Here is a 23417-nt window from a genome sequence, read left to right on the forward strand (position 1 = left end):
TTCTATTCTATTCTATTCTATTCTATTCTATTCTATTCTATTCTATTCTATTCTATTCTATTCTATTCTATTCTATTCTATTCTATTCCATTCCATTCCATTCCATTCTATTCTATTCGGCTCTATTCTATCTAAAATACACTATATCTCTTGGTGATTTCATCATTTCTATGCAAATAAGTCTCAGATCTATTTATCCAGTCCTAATCTCTATTCTGACCTCCAGCTTCCTCTTTTCAACTACCTCTTGGGTATATCAAACTGTATGTCCTATAGTCAGGGCTTCTTAAATTTTTCCACTTGGGTCCCCTTTTCAGCAGGGTTTGTTGGTGTTGTGTTAGCTGAGGGCATGTGCGGTACAAAGCCTTGTGTTCAAAACCAAGGCTGCAGTGAAGTCACATGATACAACACAGGCAAGTACTACCAGAAACACCTTGGATTCATTATGGGTTTGACTTTTAACTAAGTTTTGGTCACTGCACATTCAGAAATCTTGTACTGTTGCCAAATTTTTTATGACCCCATATGGGGTCACAACCAACCATAGTTTGAAAAGTGCTACAGCATATGTCTTTAACTCAGCATATCCAAAACTACACTCATTATCATTCCCCTCTCCCTAACTTTCCTCCTACTGTCAAGGGTACCACCATCCTCCTAGTTACACAGGATCACTCTCTATGTGTCGTCCTCAACCCCTTACTCTCTTTCACTAACCATTCCCTGCCTAATCAGTCTTCAATCTCACCAGTTCTATCTTCACAACATATGTTGTATATGCCCTCTTGTTCATCTGATATTGCCACCACCCTGTTGCAGGCCCTTAATACTTCCCCCGTAGACTATTGAAACACCCTGTTAATTGATCTTGCCTATGGTCTCTTCACACTCCAATCCATCATATACTTAGCTGTCAAACTGATCTTTTTAAAGTACAGGTCACCTATTCAATAATCTCAAGTAGCTTCCTATTACCTTCAGGATCAAACACAAAATTCTCTGTTCTGTTTTTAAAGGTGTTCAAAACCTGGCCCCTTCCTAAATTTGAGGTCTTCTTACACTGCCAGGTGCTCTGCAATCCGGTTGCTTCCTTGCTTTTTTTTTTCCACTCACAACACTCAGTCTCCAGAGTTCTAGCATTTCCACTGGCTAGGGAAGAGTTTGGAAAGTTTAGCACTTCCCTGCTTCTGGATACTATGTCTCTCTTCATGCAACCAAAGATTTTGTAAACTTTTTTTTTTGGCAGTCATGCATGATACAACATTGCTTCTTATTAAGCTTGTTCTCCCCTTAGTCCCTAAACTTTTTTCACCTAAACTTGTTGTCTGGCCCCACCTTCCCTAACCTACATTTATGTATTTAATTAAAAAAAAAAAACCTTCAAAGTAGCAGTCTTACATATTAGTGTTTCCCTTTTCCTACTACAATTTTGCCTAACCACAATTTGTATCATTTAGGCTCTCCTGTATTTTTACTTTCATGTTAACTGGCAGTTAGATGGTACAAGGGATAGATCTCTGAACGTGGATTCAAGAAGACCTGAGTTCAAAGCTGTCTTCAGACATTTGCTGGCTGGGTGTCCCTGGACAAGTCATTTACCCTCCATCTGCCTCAGTTTTATCATGCATGACATGAGGGTAATAAAAGTACATATCTTCCAGGGTTGTTGTCAGGATAAAATGAGATTTTCAAAAAATCATTAAGTGGCTTGCAAACTTTAAAGTGCTATGTAAATGCTAGCTAGCATTATTATTCACAAACCTGAAAATTCTGAAGTGAAGACAATAGGCATCCTCATTTAAATAGTATACATTAAAAAAATCTTTTATTTCATAAGGATAATGGCATCAGGCCAAATCCTCGAAGAATATATAAGATAAACACACTATTGATTTATAATCTACAATAATGAACAGGATGGCGTAGTTAGGGACCTGACATAAATTTCTGCTTTCAACTATCTAGATCTTCATAGTATATTTATAAAATATGTTTCTTTCATCATTGATTTATTTTTACTTAAGACCAAATTCATTTGTAGTTTGATTCATATATGTATATGCCTAGGAAATTGTTTTATTTCTGGATAAAAACAAAGATAGAGCTTAGCTCCCAGTGATCCCTGCAAATCAGTGAATCTCTTTATCTCAGTTTCCCATTGGGAAAAACAGGCCTCTCATACAGAGATAATATGATTGCTTTACTCTAAAATTTATAGCAAGCTTTGAAGACAAGAAGCTAGGACACAGAGGTGTTAATTATTATTGTTCTGTTGGTGCTGTTTTATATCTTTGGTTGCTAAATTGTCTCACCTCTGAGAAACACTGTGTAATCATTACTGAGATACTAATCATTATTAAGAGGTAAAGTATGAGAAGCTCCCCCCACACCTTGTGTGTACAGGCTATGAGTGTAAGTTCACAATATCCTGCTATTGCTTTAAAGTGGGTCAGTTGTATTTTTCTTCCCTTTTTTATTCTTTGCCCTAACAATTCAAGCTGCCAGAATTCTTTCATTGACAGAGGTGAGGAATGTCCCCAAACTCACACCTTAATTTGAGAAAAGAAGCTTTCCTCCAAAATATTTGAGAGATTAAATCTTGAGAAAACAAGTTGGATTTTGCACTCTGATAAATGAATGGATCATTACAAAGGGCCAATTTTTTAAAAATATGATGAGGTCAAAGTTTGCCATCTCAAGGTAACCTTCTGAAATTCTAGTAAAAATGTGGGCAGGGGAAATATTTCATTGACATCTGTTAGAAGGAGGCCTTTAATAAAATAGGACATTTTCTTCTTCTCCTTTCTTTGTCAATTTCCATTTCAGGGTGATATTTAGGCTTATGTTCCAAACTGGAGCCAGGCATCAGCACTCCATTATTATTGAGGTTTAGAAGATTTTAACAGACCTCTCATATGACCTGCAAAGCCAGAGTCTTCATCTGGAAGGAAGATTTAAGTTTCATCTGATGGCCTAGCCACATAATCAAGAATTCAATCTGAATTCTTAAACCATTTTTTAAAAAATACAGCTTTTCAGTGAATTAATTAAAAAAAATAATTACAGCATCCATCCTGTAACTTTAAAGTTAATAGCAAAAATAACAATTTTTCATTCTAAGTCACATTATTATCTTACCAACTGGTAAGGTGCGATGGAAAAGAAATGTGGCCATATCCTATGCATCTAAAAACTTATTGTCCTCTTAAGAGTATTCACCCCACAAGAGCATAAGCACTTACTCCTTTTATGCTATTATTTAAAACTATTTTGGAATTCTTCATGATGAGGTACAGGCTCTGGGAACCCCCTTGAACTCTGATTGAATCTTCCTATTTGATAAGCCATTTGCCTGAGGCCATAAGCCTTTCATTACTGGTAGGCCCAAAGCTCTGTTACTAGCCTAGCCCTCCTTTGCCCAGCTAGCTCCCACCTGTGATCCTCCCAAAACCTCCACTGTCTCATCTCCAGGTTGTCTCCAGCTACCTCTGTCCCTTAATCTCCCATCACTGGAGTCTAACCTCATCTGACTCCTCCTAAAGACTCTCACCAAACTCCTCCCCTAGACCACCCCTAGATTCCTCCCACAACCTTTCTGTATATAGGACCCCATCTTGCCTCCATGAGGTATGACAGCCCCTGAGAATTATCTAGTGCAGATGCACTCTGTGTCAGATGTTTCTGGCCTGCTTGTCCAATACAAGTGTCACAGATACTGAAGCTCCTTAAGAGTCTACCCAATATGGCGAATCTTTAATAAATTTTGCTTTTCTTTCATTGAAAGAAGACTTGAGTGGAATTTATTTGGCAGGACCTGGACTGTTGGTATTTTGGGGTCTTGAGCACCCCTAACCCTATACTTCATTATTCTGACAGTTCCTTTTGAATCTAAATCACATTTTTATTAATATCCCTGACATTGCTTTTAATGCCCATCCTTTGAACATGGACTTGATTTTTTTTTTTGAGATAACCAAAGTCATCTTTTATAGTTCACAAAGTACCCTGGAAGACACTTCCAAAAGAAAAACATTGAAAAAATCTTTTGAGAAATGAATGACAGGCTCTTTCTGCCTTTTTTTTTTTTTTGGCTTTTTTTTTTTGGAGGGGGAAAGGCAGGGCAATTGGGGTTAAATGACTTGCCCAAAGTCACATGGCTAGCTTTATATTAAGTGTCTGAGGCCAGATTTGAACTGAGGTCCTCCTGACTCTAGGGCTGGTGCTCTATTCACGGTGCCACCTTGCCACTCCTCCTTCTGCCTTTTTATTTCTCTTTTCTGAGCATGTTCAGGAAATAATGTTCCTGAGAATGGGCAAATTCAAGAGTTCTTAAGAGGTTGAGACTTGCTAAATATGTTTATTTAGAAACCAACCTCCTAGAGGGATATTTTCTTAAAAGTATATTCCTATGATCCAAGATAATTTCAAAGGATCCATGATGAAAAATGCTACTTCCAGAGAGAGAACTGATGAATTCTGAGAGCAGAATGAAGCAAACTTGGAGCAGTTAAGTGGCACAGTGAGCAGAGCACCAACCCTGGAGTCAGGAGGACCTGAGTTCAAATCTGGCCTCAGACACTTGATCATATTTATTAGTTGTATGACCTTGGGCAAGTCACTGAACCCTAATTGCCTTGCCTTCTCTCCTCCAAAGAAAAAAAAAGAATGAAGCAAACTTTTTTTCACTTTATTTTTCTTGGGCTTGTATATATTTTCTTTTGCAACATGGTTAATATGGACATATATTTTATTTGACTTCACATATATAATCTATATTATCATCACTTGCCTTCTCAAGAGATAAGAAAAGGGAGTTGAAGAGGGAGACAAATTGGAACTTAATTTTTTTAAACGAATGCTAAAATATTATAACATAATTGAGAAACACTTAACAAAATAAAAATATATTAAATCAATATATATTTCAACATTTATGATCTAACATGATGGAGCATTACCCTGTGGCTAAATGACAGGAGCTATGGCACTGGGGTGTGATGAGGGGGAGATGGGAGGAGGTACAGAGAAGATAACCCTGTTATCTATATTGTGGGTAACCTACACAGCAATTACACCTAAGCTTTATCCCAGATGTCTCAATGGGGCTTTCTTCTCTTTCTCTGTGCCATCAGACATGATCTGCATCCAGAGAAATGCTTATTAAGAAACTAATTGTTAATGTTGGGGAGACACAGGATTTCTTTCTTTCTGAAACCTTATTCTCTACTAGGCTAAACCAGCATTTGAAAGAAATTACTAATATTGAGAATGGATTAGCTTTCTCCTCAATCTTGTTCAGATCCCACCCAGGTAGGGAAGCCTATGGTGTTCTACATAGGTATGGATAAGGATGATTATTTGATTAGGTTGCCAAAGATTGTGGGGTGATTTGGAAGAAAAGGACATGATCAAAGTGACATCCCCTAGCCCCTCACTAGAATAGGTCTAATTCTCATTATAATATTCATTCTCTCTCATAGCTTCTTAACCAGAATCACTTTCCACCCTCAGGAGCACCTCCTCTTCCAAGGGAAAATAAGAGTTGAGTGGGTTCCATGAGGGATCTTTGGCATTCAAGAGTGTCAGGATTAATTACCCATAAATTATGTTTCTTGAATTTTTTTAAACATCCAGTTAGAACTGATAAACAGAAGTATGTATAGAATAGTTTTACATGTAGATATATATGCATGTTTGTGTATGTGTGCATACACACATATGGGCCAGAGCTTCCCATTGCATCCTGGGTCATCTCTAGTCATCCTCATGAATTATCTGGCCATTGCACCCAGATGGCTCTGGAGGAGAAAGTGATGCTGGTGACCTTGCACAGCCCTCCCTCAATCAAATCAAAGTTAACTGCAAGTCATGTCATCATTTCCCTGATGCCATGGTCCTCTTTGAAAACAAATACACAATACATATTTATGTTTAATTGTAACCATCTCTAAGGTAGGGGGCAGTATGAAGAGAGAAAAAAAGTTCCATGATAACCTTATTATATTTAAAAGGAATAGCAAATTGTATACAATAGATTTGTAGCTTCATGTACAATCATCTTTTTTTTTTTCTAGTTTACTATGTCATGGAAATGTTTGTTTATTTTCTTAAGTTCAGAATACAATAAAGAAAATTTTAAACAGAAAAAAGGAGAGGGCAAACCAGTCAGGTAAATCTGCTCTCATAAAGAAGGAACTTGAGCTCATAGGTCTATAGTGCCAATCAATAAACAAGTATTTATTGAGCACTTACTCTTTGCCAACTGCTGTGCTTGGTGTTAAAGTTTAGGATACAAAAGCAGAAATTAGCCTCTACCCTCAAGGAGCTTATACTCTATTGGGAGAGACAAAAAGCCAACAAGATGAGATCCTTTTCCTGTGCACCTAGAAATACTCAGGAAATCATTTTTTGACAGCTGTGGTCTAAGACTCCTCTTGTCCAGGGAAACAGGTAAGATTCAAGTAGAGAAATTGGATTTTGATCCAACCCCTCTAGCATCCTAGAACAATTAAAGTGGACTTAACTTCAGGGTATATATATATATATGTATATATATATATCATATTCAGAATGTAATATGAGTTAGGCAGACCTTCCCCTTCACTATACTGAAGGTGTGAGGGGATGAGGAGGGAGAAGGAATAAGAGAGAGAAATGTATCAGCAGAAAGAGCCTATGATAGCTATTGAATAAATAAAAGCAGTCACAAGTGGCCAAAGAAATTGCACTAACACAGGTGTGCATTCTTGCTTGACTCACTTATGATTTACCAATATAATATCCATATCCATATATGTGCAGGGCTTTGCTTACTTAGATTTGGTGCATTTAGAAAGCATACCAGAACCACCTGTTTACCCTCGAGGATAAAGGAATGTAAGCCCTAATTTCTCTGGTACGCTCTTGTCTATCAGTGGTCCTGGACAGAGCTGACCAATTCATTAAAAAGTCTATGTGTGCTGTGGTATATCCCAGGAAAAGTAAAAAGATTTGGACCCACAGATAACTGGACCACAGATGTGTGCATGTATCCTTGCAATATCTCTTTCACTCTTTACTGCAGTCTTATTTGTATAACAATAAATTATAGTATGGTATGTTTGCTGAACATAGGCTCAACCAAACCAAAGCAGTATGAATAATGGAGCCTCAAAGATGAAAAGGACTTCAGAGATTTACAAGTCATACCTGTAACTGAACAGAAAATGCCCTCTGTAACATAACATAAAAGGACTCATTCCAGATTCTTACTTATACTTATATACTTATTTACATATTCATTTTATTAGTGATGTGGAATTCATTAACTCCAGAGGCAGCCCATTCTTCCTTTAGGCCACTCTAGTGTAGATCTTTTTTTTTCATAGTAGAGTAAAAATCAGTCAGTTAGCAATTTCCACCCCATTCCTCATGGTTCTGACCTAAAACAACTCAGAACCTCAATCTGGTAGGCAGAGACTTTATAGTGCTGAGGTTTAGGGGTTTTAGGAGTGCTCAAGACCCCAAGATACCTACATGCTGGATCCTGTTGAATGAATTCAATTCAAGTCTTCTCTCAACAAAAGTAAAACAAAGTTTATTAAAGATTTGCCACAAGGGGTAGACTCTTAAGGAGCCTAAGTATTTGTGACACTTGTATTGGACAAGGGGGCCACAATAATCTGACAGTCTGCGCTAGATTGATCTCAGCACCTTCGTGGAGGCAAGATGGATCTTATATATAGAAAGACAGTGGGACGGATCTAGGGGTGGTCTAGAGGAGGAGTTTGGAGAGGGTCTTGAGAAGAAGTCTAAGGAGGATCTTGATGAGACTGAGGTCAGACTCTGGGAATGGGATTAAGGGCTGGAAATAGCTGAAGGTTACCTGGAGATGGCAGACAATGGAGGGCTAGGCTAGTTTAAGGGTAACAGATTTGGGTATAGATATTTTGATAGGATCAAGGGTGGGAAGTAACTGGACAATGGAGGAGTAGGCTAAATTAAGAGTAACAGAGATTTGGGCCCAGAGATAATGAAGGTTTATGTCCTCAGGCAAATGTCTCATCAAGTGGGAAGATTCCAGGGGGTTCCCAAATCCTAAACCCCATCAACAGGATGGGTTGCTTTAGGTCTACCAGAAGCTTTATTCCCTGGTCCCTTCACCTTTCCACAAAGGCAGCCACCAAGTGAAGCAAAGAAGAAAGTAACCCCTAGCTAAAATATATATATAGTAAAATAAAAAGCTCTCTCAGCTACCTAATATTGTCTCAAATTCCTTTGGCCTCAGAATTTATCACTTCTTAATTAGAGATAATAAATGTAAAATAAACATAACTGAGAAATTGAATATTTTAAAGGATTTTCAATCATTATATATTAGTTTCTTTCCTGCTTTGTAATGAGAAAAAGGGTTTAAAATGAAAAGAAATTAGATCCCTAAGGATGGCCAAAACGACATGCCAATATGAAGGTAGGTGGATGGGACTGGACAAGAGGGAGAAAAAGGACTCTGGATGGTAGCTACTTCATGAATGTTCCTTCCCTCTTAGAGACTATACACTAATAAGTGAATACAACACATGAATAGAATCATAAAATCTCAGCATTGAGTGTACACAGTTCGCTCCTTGAACAGAGTTCCAAATTACTTTTCAGAATAGTCAGACCATTTCACAGCTCCACAAATAGTGCATTAAGGTACCTGTTTTCCCATACCCCCTCCAGTATTTGTCATTTCCTTTTTTTTTTTTTTTTGGTCAATTTTGCCAATCTGATGGGTGTGAGATGGAACCTGAGTTGTTTTAATTATCATTTCTCTAATTATTTAGTGAGCTTGTGCATTTTTTTTTCTCATATGGCTATTGATCTTAAAGGTCTTTTAGCCCAGGAGTTTAGCTTAAACTTTTTCCAGTTATGACCTCTTTTCACATTTTGGCAGTGTTTATGACATTGCATGGCATTGCATGATGTGATGGCATGCACTGTACAAAGTGCACACGCTGTGTGTTAAGAACCAAGGCTACAGTAAAGTTGTGTGATACAACACAGGCAAGTGCTGCTGGAAAGACCTCAGATTCATTATGTGTTTAGTTTTTTAATAAATTTTTGGTCGTTGCACATTCAGAAACCTTTTACTGCTGCCAAAATTTTCTAGACCCATATGGGGTTTCAATTCACAGTTCAAGAAGCGTTGATTCTAGTCCAATATATACAACCAAGAATCTATTCTACAAAATGTCCAACAAGTGGTCATCCTGACTTCACTAATGAAGAAGGGACTCACTATCTCCCAATACTGAGACAATCCATTTCGTTCTCTTGTAACTCTAATTATTAAAAATTACTTCCTTACATCTAGTCAAAATTTGCCCCCTTCACAATGCTTATCTCTTCTGCTTACTCCTGCACTAAGTCCTCTGCAACCAAACAGAACGTACATTAAAGATTCTTCCATAAAAAGCCCTTCTGAAGACATTAAGCATATCTCTCCTAAGTGTTCTCTTTTCCAAGCTAAATAAACATAGTTTCTTCTATGGATCCTTATATGGCATTACCTTCATTCTTCTCACCATCCCAGTTGCTTCCTTTGCATGCTATCCAGTGTAACAAAATTCTTCCCAAAATGTCATGCCAGGACTAAAAATACATTTCAAGTATGCTCTGATAAGAGAAAAATAAAGAGGAACTCTGAATTCCCTAGTCTTGCATCTCTTATCTATTTCAATGCCACCTAAGTTTTCATTTGCTTTCTTGGCTATTGTATCACATTATTAATTCATATTGACCTTGCACTCCACCAAAACTGCTAGATTTTTTTCATATTTGAAAACATTTGTTTTAAAGCATTTCATCTCTATCTTGTACTTTTGAAATTGGAGTGTGTGTGTTTTTTAAACATGACTGTGAGATACTACATTCAACCCAATTACATTATTAGATTCAGCCCAGTATCCTAGCCTATCAAGAATTTTTGGAATACTGATTCCATATTCCAATGTAATACCTTTTCCTATGAACTTTTTGATATCTTCAAATTTGTTAAGCATGCAGTCAAGGCCCTTATCCAAGTCATAAATAATAATTCTAAATAGTGCAAGGTCAAGTATAGATTACTGGAGCACATCTTTTTTTTTTTTTAAAGCAATTGGGGTTAAGTAACTTGGCCAGTTATTCTGTGTGGATGTTAAGTATCTGAGGCCAGAACTGATCCCGGGTCTCCCGACTCCAGGGCCGGTGCTCTTACTCACTGCGCCACCTGCCCACCCTACTGGAGTACATCTTAATGCTAGTGGAGACCTTCTAAGTTCACTTTGAATTATTAATGACTACAGTTGGGTGCAGTCATTCAACCAATCCAGGGAATAATAGAATTTCACAGTTGAAAGAGACCTCAGTGGTCCTCCAAGTCAACTTCTACCCAAACAAGAATCTCCTCTACAATATACTTGACATCAAGTGGTCATCCATGCTTTGTTTCAAGACTTCCCATGAGGGGGGGACTCCCATTTCCCAAGGCAGCTGGTTCAGTCTACACTCAATTCTCTCTTTGGAGATGAATAGCATTTTTTATCATGAATTTTAGCAATACCTTTGGAATTGGCAGGGATCATTATTTTCATTTAGAGTAAGTTTTTCACAGTTGATTGTCATAATGAAATTGCTATTACTGTATACAATATTTTCCTAGTTCTGCTCACTTCATTTTGCATTAGATCATAAGTCTTCCCAGATTTTTCTGAAACTATATACTTCATCATTTTTATTATGCAATAATGTTCCATCATAATCATATATCACAATTTATTCAGTCACTTCCCAGCTGATAGGCACCCCCTCAGTTTCCCAAGTCTTTGCCATGACAAATAAAGCTGCTATAAATATTTTTGTATATATAGATCTTTTTTCTTTTTCTTTGATCTCTTTGGAGTGCAGGCCTAGTAGTGGTATTGCAGAGTCAAAGGATATGCATAGTGTTATAACCCATTGTTCTAAACAGTTCTCCAGAATGGTTGGACCAGTTCACAAGTCTACCAACAGTGCATTAGTGTCCCTGTTTTCCCACTTCCTCTCCAACATTTGTCATTTTCCTTTTCTGTCATTTTAGTCATTCAGATAGCTATGAGGTGGTACCTCAGAATTGTTTTAATTTGCATTTCTTTCATTATAAGTGATTTATAGTATTTTTTCACAAGAAGCTTTTGCCGAATAATTTTTGCCCCAGTACCTTTGATCTTTGGGTTATTAAACACTATTGACCCTGCACTATTTAACATTATTATTTATGACTAATATAAAGTCCTTGAATGCATGCTTAACAAATCTGAAGATATTAGAAAGTCAATTATTTACCTCTCTATATCAGGGGATTAATCCATTCCATTGTCTTTATTTGTGTAAAAAGTATTTGTAATTGTGTTCATATAGCTCCTGTGTGTCTGGGCAAGTAGACTCCCAGGTATTTTATACTTTCTGAAGTTATTTTAAATAGAGTCTCTCTATCTCTTCCTGCTGGGTTTTATTGGTAATATATGGTAATACTAATGATTAGTGTGGGTTTATTTTATATACTATAATTTTGCTAAAATTAATTATTTCAACTAGTTTTTAGTTAACTCTATAGGGTTCCCTAAGTATACCATCCTATCTACAAAAAGTGATAATTTACTTCCTTGTTGCTTGTACTTACTACAAGTTTTCTTTTCGATTTATTGCTGTAGCTAGCATTTCTAGTACGAGACTGAATAGTAATAGTAATTGACATCCTTGGTTCACCCCTAACCTTATTGGAAAGGTTTCTAGCTTATCCCCATTACAGATAACACTTCTTCATGATTTTAGAAACAATATATCATTTTAAGAAAAGGTCCATTTATTGTTATGCTCTCTAGTGCTTTTTTTTTTTTAAGCAATCGGGGTTAAGTAACTTGCTCAAGGTTACACAGCCAGTTATTTCTGGGTGTGGTGCTGAGTATCTGAGCCCAGGATTCAATCTCCAGATCATCCCAACACTGAAGCCAGTGCTCTTACTCTTTGAGCCACCTGGCTGCCCCTAAGCAATTGGGGTTAAATAACTTGCTCAAGGTTACATGGCCAGGTGTTTCTGGGTGGGTGCTAAGTGTCTGAGCCCGGATTCGATCCCCAGGTCATCCCAACACTGGAACCAGTGCTCTTACTCGTTGTGCTACCTGACCGCCCCCTCTCTAGTGTTTTTTAATAGGAATGGGTGCTGTATTTTGTCAAAAGCTTTTTCTGCATTTGTTGAGATAATCATATGGTTTCTGTTGGTTTTGCTCTTGATATAGTCAATTATGTTGATAGTTTCCCACTTGGTCATAGGGTATTATACTGGTGATAAATTTCTATAATCTCCTTGCTGATTTTTTATTTAAATTATTTTGCATCAATATTCATTATGGAAATTAGTCTATAATATTCTTTCGGTTTTACTCTCTCTGGTTTAAGTATCAAAACCATACTTGTATACTAAAAAGAATTTAATAGGATTCCTTCTTTACCTGTTTTTCCAGTTTCTTTAATATTGGAACTAACTGTTCTCTAAATGTTTAGTAGAATTTGTTTATGAATCCATCTGGTCCTGCATTGTTGTTGTTGCTGATGTTGCTGTTTTCCTTAGGGAGCTCATTTATGGCTTATTCAATTTCTTTTTCTAGATACAGTTATTTAGGTATACAATTTCCTCTCCTGTTGATCCAGTCAATTTACATTTTTGTCAATATTCATCCACTTTATTTCGGTTGTCAGTTTTATTGGCATACAAGGGGCAAAACAACTAATATTTGCTTTAATTTCATCTTCATTGGTTGTGCATTCACCCTTTTTATTTTTGAGACTGGTAATTTGATTTTCTTCATTCTTTTTTTTTAAATCAAGTTAGACAATTGTTTATCTATTTTATTACCTTTTTTCATAAAACTGGATGAAGTTTTATTTGTTGATTCAACTTTTAAATTTTTACTTTCAGTTTTATTACTCCTTTATTATCAGGATTTCTAAATTGGTGTTTAATTGGAGGTTTTTAATTTGTTCTTTTTTCTAGTTTCTTTTTTTGCATGCCCATTTCATTCATCTGTTCTGTCTTATTTATGCAAGCATTTATAGATAAACATTTTCCCCTAAGTACTGCTTTGGCTGCATCCCACAATTTTTATTTATTGTTTCATTGTTGTCATTCTCTTTAGTGAAATTATTCATTGTTTCTATAATTTGTTTTTTGACTCACTCATTATGTATAATTAGATTTATTTTTTCCAATTACTTTTTAATCTATGCTTAAAGGTCTTTTATTTAATGTCATTTTTATTGCATTATGGTCTGAAAAGGATGCATTTGATATTTCTAGTTTTTGCATTTGTTTATGAGGTTTTTATGGCCTAATACATGATCTATTTTTTTTTTAGTGCCGTATCTTAGGATATAAAAAGGTATACTCCTTTCTATACCCATTCAATATTCTGCAGAGATCTACCATATCTAACTTTTCTAAAATTCTATTTATCATCTTAAAATTTCTTTCTTGTTTATTTTATACTTAGATTTACCTAGATCTAAAAGGGATAAATTGAGGTCCTCCTGTAACTCATTTAGCTATTCCTTCAAAAATTTGGGTACTATGCCATTTAGCATATAGCTAATTTAGTATTGCTATACAACTTCAAGACTTATATTACTCCATTGTCTGTGAACTTTTATCAAACTGTAGTTTCACTGAATATCCCTTTTAATTAGATGTGGGAAAGTTGAAGAACACTAATTCATTGTTGGTGGAGTAGTTAGTTGCCCAAGAGGCTATAAAAATGTGCATACTCTTTAATCCACTAATACCACTTCTAGGGCTGTACCTCAAAGAGATTATAAAGAAAAGGAAAAGGACCCACATTATAAAAATATATTTTTTGTTCTTTTTGGAGAGGGGAAAGCAGGGCAATTGGGGTTAAGTGACTTATCCAAGGTCACACAGCTAGTAAGTGTTAAGTGTCTGAGATTGGATTTGAACTCAGATGCTCCTGACTCCAGGGTCAGTGATCTACTCACTGCACCACCTAGCTGCACCTATAAAAATCTTTTTAGCAGCTCTTTTTGTGGTAGCAAAGAATTGGAAATTGAGGGGACACCCATAAATTGGGGAACAGTTGAACAAGTGATGGCATATGAACATAATGATATCTTATTGTTCTATAAGAAAAGGTGAGCAGGCAAATTTCAGAAAAAAACATGGAAAGGCTTACATGAACAGATGCTGAGTGAAATGAGCAGAACCAAAAGAACATTGTACATAGTAATAGCAATATTATGCAATGATCAACTATGATAGATTTAGTTCTTCTCAGTAATACAATGATACAAGACAATTCCAAAAGACTCATGACAGAAAATACTATCCACATCCAGAGAAAGAACTATGGAGCCTGAATGCAGATCAAAGTATACTATTTTGACTTTTGGGTTGGTTGTTTTGGGTTTGTTTGTTTGAGCAATCTGAAATTATGCCCAAAGAGCTATAAAACTGTGAACACCCTTTGATCCAACAATGCCACTATTAGGTCCATTTTCCAAGTTGATCAGGAAAAAAGGAAAAGAAAACATATGTACTATATTTTCTAAAATATTTATAGCATCTCTGTGGTGGAAAAGATCTAGAAATTGAGGGGATGCCCATCAATGAAAGTATGCCTAAACAAGTTATGGTATATTTGATTTAATTGTTCCTTAAAAATTTGATAGGATTCACTTTTAAATCCTGGATTTCTTTTTTTCCTTTAGGAGTTCATTTATAGCTCATTCAATTTCTTTTTCTAAAATTGGATTATAGTTCTCTAGTCCTTGTTCTATTAATCTGGGCATTATGGATCCATTTCCTTTAAAGTGTCACTTTTTTGGACATATAATTGGGTAAAACAGTTACTAATATTTTATTTTATTTCAACTTCATTGGTAGTGAAGTTACTTTTTTATGTTTTCATACTGACAATTTAGTTTCCTTCCTGATTCTTAAAAATTAATTTAGCTAGTGATTTATCTATTTAATTTTCATTGTTGTTGTTTTCCTAAAAGTATTATTTGCTAATTCATTGGGGACAAGGGAGCTGCTTTCAGTGTTATTCATCTCTTCTTTGATTTTCTAATTTGATGGTTAGTCAAGAATATTAATTTGTTGATTTTCCAGATTTTTTTTAGTTCAAGCCATTTATCTATTCTTTCTTTTGCTCATCAAAATTTTAGAGACATTAATTTTTCCTAAAAGCTGCTTAGTGTCCCAAAAGTTTTCCTGTCATCTCATTATCATTACCTTTAATGAAATTATTGATTGTTTCTATGATTTGTTCTTTGACCCAATCAATTTTTAGAATTACATTGGTCTCCAATTAATCTCAATTATTTATTCAGAGGCCCTTTATTGAATAAAATTTTTAATTATATGATTTTCTGCATTTGTCATGAGATTTTTGCATTCTAATATATGGTCAATTTTTCCAAATGTGCCATATGCCAGTGAGAAATAATTATCCTCTTTTCCATACCTTTTTAATAATCTCCATCATGTCATCATATATAACTTTTCTAAAATTTTACTCAGGTCCTTTACTCCTTTTGTTTATTTTTAGTCATATTTATCCAGTTTTGAGAAGGGTATATTGGAGTCCCTTATTATCATAGTTTAACTGTGTCTCTCATTAATTCATTTAACTTTTTCTTTAAGTATTTAAATGCTATGCTATTAGATACATATATGTTTAGTATTTATCTTAATTTATTGTCTATAGTATGCTTCAGTAAAATGTAATTTCACTGTTTATCTGTTTAAGTCTATTTTTTTGCTGTAAGTTTGTCTGAGATCATGATTTTTGCCACCTGACTTTTTTTTTTTATTTTAGATGAAGCATAATAAATGTTGTCCTAGTCTTCTTTCTTTAACAATGTGTGCATATTTCTATTTTAAGTGTATTTCTTGTAAAAAAAAACACTTTTGCATTCTGCTTTCTAATCTATTCTGTTATTCCCTTCCATTATGTGGGTGAGTTCACCACATTCACATTCATAGTTGTAATTGTTAATTGTGTATTTTACTCCATCTTGTTCTCTTATTATTTTGTGTTTGTTTTCCGCTCTGTCGTTGTAAAGAAGAAGGTAGCAAGAGAGAAGGAGTGAGTTCAGTGCCAGTGTTCTATGCTTGGCAAAATCTGCTTTGGTACCTCTGACCTCTTACCCAGAGCCCCAAAATAAGTTCTTATCCTTTCTTTTTTTTTTAAACTCCTCTGCAAAATCCACTTTCCTTGTTTAGAATTTGTTCTTCTTAAAACTATTCTTTCACTTAACATGGCCCCTTTCTTTTTCCCCAATTTTTGCAGCCTCTGTTAAGTGAAATATATTTCTATATTCAACTGTGTGGGTATTCTTCCCTCCTTTGACTGCTTCAGATGAGAGTGGGATTATTTTCATGAAATTTTGTAGGGATTGGAAATAAGTTATGATTGAAAATTACTGGCACTTTCTTAATAGACTTTTAAAAAAACGAATACTGATATCTATGATTTTTCTTCAAACATTTGATATTATACATTCTCTCAGACCTCTTGAGAATCAATTTCTCAACATGCTATGAACTGTTTCACCTTCAGCACAGATGTCCTGTATCTATATTTACACTGATATAGACGCTATTTCCATTTTTGTTTCTTTAGTGCCTTTTCTTCATTCATCAAGAACTGTGGAGCTTGAGTGTAAATGTCATATCTCCACTATTACTGTGGAGCAATGAGAGTATTACAGAGATCATCACAGATCACTTCAGTTTTTAACACATTTTTCATCCTTTCATTTTCACCCTAGAATTTAGCTCAGTTGGGTCTCTTGCCAAGATTTCTGTAAATTTGTTTTTCCCTCTCTTGGTTTTTTCTACTGCTTCTCATTGTTTTATGAGATAATATTAGTCACAATCTTCCATCATGTTCCTTTATAACATTTTACAAATTAGTTTATAAATTAAATAGTGTCTCCCTTGACTCCTATATTTCTCTTCTTCTCAAGAAAATCAAGGGTCTGTTGACTAAAGTAGCTTCTAACTCTTTTGGTCTCATTGTGGCAACTGGTTTAGATGCATTAAACTTCTTTAGGAAATGGTGATTGCATAAGTGTCTCTTTTTTCTTTTTCCATTTTTTGAAGTTAACAATTTATTGAAATAGGTCAGGTTGCCTTGAATGAATGTACTCTGCTTTCTAATCAATCTCTTTATTTCTTTTAATTTTCTCTCAGTCTCTCAGATAAATATACTTAACCTGTAATTCTTCCTTACCCATCTATCCAGTCAATTGCAAAATCTTGCCATTTCTACTTTTGTGACAACTCTTACATCTCACTCCTTCTCTTTACTCAAATAGCCACCATTTCAAATCAATCACTTATCACCTTTCGCCTGGAGTATTACAATAGCTTCCTAATTAGTCTCCCTACCTTAAGACTCTTTCTACTCTAATCTACCCTCTACTTAGCTACCAATATTATTTTCCTCCAGTGCAAATCATATATGCTTTAATAATCAGTGATGTCAATGTAAAGATGGACATGTAGAAGACAGTGAAAAATATGATTCAGTATAAAGAAAGTAAAAACTAAAGGTTACTGGAAACTCCATACCTGTAATATATATATATATATATATATATATATATATTGTATACTTTCTTTAAGAAGAGATCTGAGAGGTGTTTCATGTAGCAAGAACCAAACAGCATCATACAACTTTTGCCTAAAAGTTAGGAACTGTTCTTACTAGGGGCTAAGATTGATTATGATTCTACTTCTAATTTGTTTTATACTCCTAACTTTTTGTTTAATATGAACTCTGGTGCAGGCCCTCATAAAACCTCATGCCTAGACTATTTGTGACAGCCTGCTGGTGGGTCTGCATACTTCAAATCTCTCCTCACTCCAATTCATTCTTCATGTCATCCACCAAAGTGATTTTCCTAAAGGGTAGGTCCAATCATCATCATCATCATCATCATCACACACACACACACACACACACACACACACACACACACACACTAGATTGTGAGCTTCTTGAGTACAGAGTCCTTTGTCTCTTTGTGTATCCCTAACATTTAGTACAGTGTTTGGTACCAAGTAGGTGCTTAATTAATGTTTAACTATAAAGTCCCTAAAGTGGCAGAGAAGGAAACAAAGTGGACCTGAGGGACCATTATATATTACCTTAGAATGAAAATGAACTAATCATTATAACTTTGTGACATATAGAAAGATAAAGATAGAAATAGATGATATAAATGTATCTAAGGTGGAGGGAGAGAAAGAGAGAGAGAGAGAGAGAGAACATTATATGAGTTAGAGTCTAATACAAAAACATTTCAATCCCCCAAGGAACTTCTATTTCAAGTAAAATTTGATACAACAGAATTCCAGTTCAACAAACAGAATTTGAACACTCCCTTGAAGCTTTTTGTGAGCAGGTTTTGACTTGTAATGTTTTTCACAGTGATAAACAGTGGAGTAAGAGAGAAAGGCCCCATATCCTTAGATTTACTCCTCTATGCTTCCAGATTTAATAACATGGAGCCAATGAAATGGGATTTGATTTCATGGAATACGCAAATTTATTTTTCCCTTCCAACTCTACAGAGTATATTAGAATAGTTTGTTCTGAGTACAACCACTCAGGTATACAATGAAATACAACTCCTGGGGTCTTTAGCAACTTGGGCCCCCTGTCAAACGACTAGTCCAAGCCTCACTAGAAATGCTGTTACATGAGCAGGGAAGAGCCTCTTTTATGCCTTATTTTTGATGACTTGCTTTAATCAGGCTTATGCCCAAATTGAGCAGAGATCTGTTCCTCAGCTGCTAGCTGACAGCCTCACGTGGCACTAGCTAACATACTTTCGTAAAAGCCTTTCAAAGGCCTGTGGGAAACTATATGGCTGCAACAGAGTAGCTGCAACAATGAGCCCTGGGGAATGTCAAGAGGTCTGCAAGGCCATCTTCACCCCTGCCTGTCTGCCTCCCTGCTCATATCCTGGGGTTTATGTGCCCATCCTCCGCCGTAGACTTATACAAAAGCAATCAATCTCTCACACATCCAGGGAAGAATAAAGGGTCACTCTATCTCATTATTTGACCAATAGAGGGAAGATAGATTTTAATGGAAAATTTCACTGTTACTATCTAACTCCAGTGGGGCATTTTTCTGATGGTGTAAAACAGTCATGTGGAACTAAAATAGAGATGGTGAAAAACTAAACTGTACAAAGGATCCCTGCAGGTCACATGCTGATTAAGTTTTAAATGTAATGTTATCCATATTTTATTGTATTTTTATTTATTCTGCTAAATATTTCCTAATTACATTTCAATCTAGTTCAGGCTGACATTCTGCAGTGTTGTGAGCTATGATTGAATAAAGTAAAGAAGACTATGAGAAGAATGTTGATTACAGCCAAAAAGTAACCCAAACCCCAATTGTTTTTGTAACCCCAGTCCTAAAGTCCATTGGTATGGGACGCTCTCATTGTTAATGGAAACCAATGCCCCCTACCTATGTGGGGGGCAGGGTAGAGTTTGCCAGAGTGGAATAAAGGGGCATCTCTTCAAGCTGCAGTTGCTTGGGACATTTCTGATTTCCAGCTTCAAGAAAGAAGATGCCATTGATCTTCACTGGTAAATAGAGAGTCCCCATACCAAAGGGCTCTGGGCCTGAGGAGGCATTTTCAACACATGAAAGTGAATCATTTAGTATTTTCAACTTATGATTCTATATATAGACCTAAGTTTTGCTTTTTACAGAAATGCTCATATAGAATAACTGTATGTGTGATTAATAATAACTATCATTCTTATAGCTGGCATTCATATGGCACCTACTTTGTCCCAGGCACTGTGATAAGCAAGTATTTTTTTTCCAATATTATCTCATTTTATCCTGACAACACTGAAAGATAGGTACTATTATCTCCATTTTACAATTGAAGAAGCTGAGACAAACTGAAGTTAAGTGATTTGTCCAAGCTTACACAACTAGTTTCTGTGGCCACATTTGAAGTCGGGACTTCCTGACTCCAGAATCAGTGCTTTATCTTCTGTACAAGCTTACTGCTAATAAACTGCACAGTGCTATGAGGTTTATGAAATGTATTCTTAAAAAAAAAGATATTGATGTATTTTGCTTTTATAACACTTACATTTTCCAATGTTGCCCTTTCCAAAACCTTCCTGAGCCCTTCCTGGAGAGTTATCTCTATAACAAAAAAGTTAAAAAGAAAAAAAAAGTTTAGCAAAATTAACCAATATATCAACCAAGCCTGATATTTTATGTGTTGTTCCTTATCCATAATCCCCTACTCTCTACAAAGAAGGGAGGAATATAGATTCTCATCTCTTCTAAACCAGAATTGGTTATTATAATTTCACAGTATTCCATCATGGTTATTGAGATGCTAAAAGAGTTCTTACTTTTTTTGCTTTTTGGAGGGGGGAAGGCAGGGCAATTGGGATTAAGTGACTTGCCCAAGGTCACACAGCTAGTAAGTGTTAAGTGTCTGAGGTCAAATATTAGCTCAGGTCCTCCTGACTATAGGGCCGGTGCTCTATTCACTGTGCCACCTAGCCACCCTAAGAGTTCTTTTTAATGCAAGGATCATCTCCCCATCTTGCAGATGAAGGGAATAAAGCATAGACAGATTAAGTCACTAATTATTGACACACTACAAGTAAGTGTTAGAACTAGGACTCCTAACCTGGGCTTCTAATTTCAAAGTCAGTGTTCTTTGCACTATTCTCTAGCAAACAGTGTGGTGTGGTGAAAAAGAGTACTGAACTTGGAGATAAGAAAACTGGGATTCCAATTTGTGTGACAGTGAACAGCTTGACTTACTGGGTAGGGACCTGGATTTGGAGTCAAGAAGACCTGAGTCTAATTCTTATACTGAGACTTCCCAACTGTGTGACCGAGAAGTAGCCATTTAGCCTCTCTGAGTCTCAGTTTCCCTATCTACAAAACAGGGCAATTCATAGTACCTAACTCTCAGATTGTTGTGAAGATCACTTGCTTACAATGTGTATAAACTTGAAGAACTATGTAAATGTCAGTTATCACCATTATCACCATCATTGTTAGTAGTAATTTCTTTTCTTCTCATCATCAGGACCCAGAAAAGAATGCCAAAGTCCTTCGCACCATGGAATGGTCTAACATCAGAAAATGATATGTCTTTTGTCATTGGAAATAACACTAAAGAATACTCTTTGCTATTGCACCCTAATGATGGATAGACCGTTCCATCTGCCCTGCTGCTGAAACTCTCAATATATATTGTCTCAGCCATTATAAAATTAGCACCTAGGTGGCACCATGAACAGAGCACCAGCCCTGGAGTCAGGAGGACTTGAGTTCAAACCCAGCCTCAGACACTTAACACTTACTAGCTATGTGACCTTGGGCAAGTCACTTAACCCCAATTGCCCTGCCCTCCCCCCTCCAAAAAGACAAAAAAATGAGCATCTTGAGAACAGGGACTGTTTGACTTATCTATACCTAGCTCCAGTGCTTAATCACAGTGATTTTCACAGAGTTAACCGTTTCATGATTTTTCATTCATGCATCTTTTTGATGGTGTTCAAATGGTCCTGAGACTAGTTAGCAACCTGCTCTTACTCTGTATTTGACATTCAATGACTTATTGCAGAGGTTGATTAAAATAATTGTCTTGTATTAGATTGTGAGGTCAAACACTAGAAGCTCATTTGAGCACATTCTTGGGATAGTTCCAAGAGTAGAAAGGAAGGACAGCTCTGCTATGTACCTTATCTTTTACCCACATGATTTTAATTTCCTTGGCCAGGTTTTCATTCCATGTAACTTATTGTTATGAGATCAACTTTCCAAGGTGCCTACAAGCTTAGATTGTGAGCATTTGGAAAGAAGACAGCTATTAATAAAATTGTTCTTAAATCTTTACAAAGCAGTATTCTGTCTTGATTGTTGTAGACAATGGTTTAGGGGCGGCCAGGTAGCACAGCAAGTAAGAGCACCAGCTCCAGTGTTGAGAAGACCTGGAGATCGAATCCCGGGCTCAGGCACTCAGCACCACACCCAGAAAATAACTGGCCGTGTAACCTTGAGCAAGTTACTTAACCCCGACTGCTTAAAAAAAAAAAAAAGACAATGGTTTAGTCTCTAATAATGGTCCAGTTTTACCACAGTTTGTTGCATTAGTCCTGAAGGATATTTTTTTTTGCCTTTTTTGGGAGGACAATTGGGGTTAAGTGACTTGTCCAAGGTCACATGTTTAGTTTTTGTGTGTGTGTGCTAAGTGTCTGAGGCCACATTTGAACTCAGGTCCTCCTCACTCCAGGGCCAGTGCTCTATTCATTGTGCAACCTAGCCACCCCTCTGAAGAATATTTTGAGGTCTATAATTGTAATATGGTGATTTGTTATCTTATAGACATGAAAGATGGTGAATCTCAGATCCATGAATCTTGTCACCAGAATCAAAGGAGATAAAATTTATAAAGAACTTAGCATAGTATTTGGCACATTTGTTGTTGTTGAGTTGTTTCAATCATATCCAACTCTGTGATGCCATTTATGGTTACTGGATACTGAAATGGTTCACCATTTCTTTCTCCAGCCCATTTTACAGATGAAGGAACTGAAGCATATAGGGTTAAGTGACTTGGCCAGAGTCACATAGCTAATAAGTGTCTGAGACCAGATTTAAACTCAGTTATTCCTGACTTCAGGCTCAGCACTCTGTCCACTGAGCCATCTAGCTGCCCACTTGGTACATAAGTGTTTAATAAATGTTTGTTCATGTCCCTTTTCCTTTCCTCAGGTCACGTTTTTCCAAGTGTTTAGTAGGTGCTACAATTTTTACAACCTGAAGTAATGTACTATGTCATCCCCACCATTTCCTTGCATTCATTAATGTATTATTGTTATGATTATTAAGCTTCAAAGTAGAATGAAAATCAGCTTAATAGACTAACAACTTTATGTAGTGGTATGGTTACTGAATTATACATAATTTCATAAGAAATTGCAAATTCTCTGTTCCATTTGCCTTAGGGTTACTTGTTACTTATCTTTAGATCATGATAGTACTAGCTAACATTCCATGCCTTTATCCAAATATGGGAAAGAGAAATAGGTCCCCCTATTCTTTTTCATTAGCACTCATTTGTCCAGTAAGGCAATTTGCATCCTGTTGGTAGAACATGTGAAGGATCTGTGATTTGATTAGCCTGGAGAATTGAATTCTGAAGGGGAAACAGCCACACAAATGGCAACCCTTTCATGATTTAGCAAGCACTTCCTAACAATTTGTCTGAGGCACAGAGAAATTAATTGACTTGCCCAGGGTCCCAGAGCTATGAAACGTCCGAGTTAGGATTTGAACCTAGGA

The sequence above is a fragment of the Petaurus breviceps genome, unplaced genomic scaffold (genome assembly GCF_028583685.1).
Source record: "Petaurus breviceps papuanus isolate PSGF00001 unplaced genomic scaffold, PetGlider_PUasm1.0 38, whole genome shotgun sequence".
Taxonomy (NCBI): domain Eukaryota; kingdom Metazoa; phylum Chordata; class Mammalia; order Diprotodontia; family Petauridae; genus Petaurus; species Petaurus breviceps.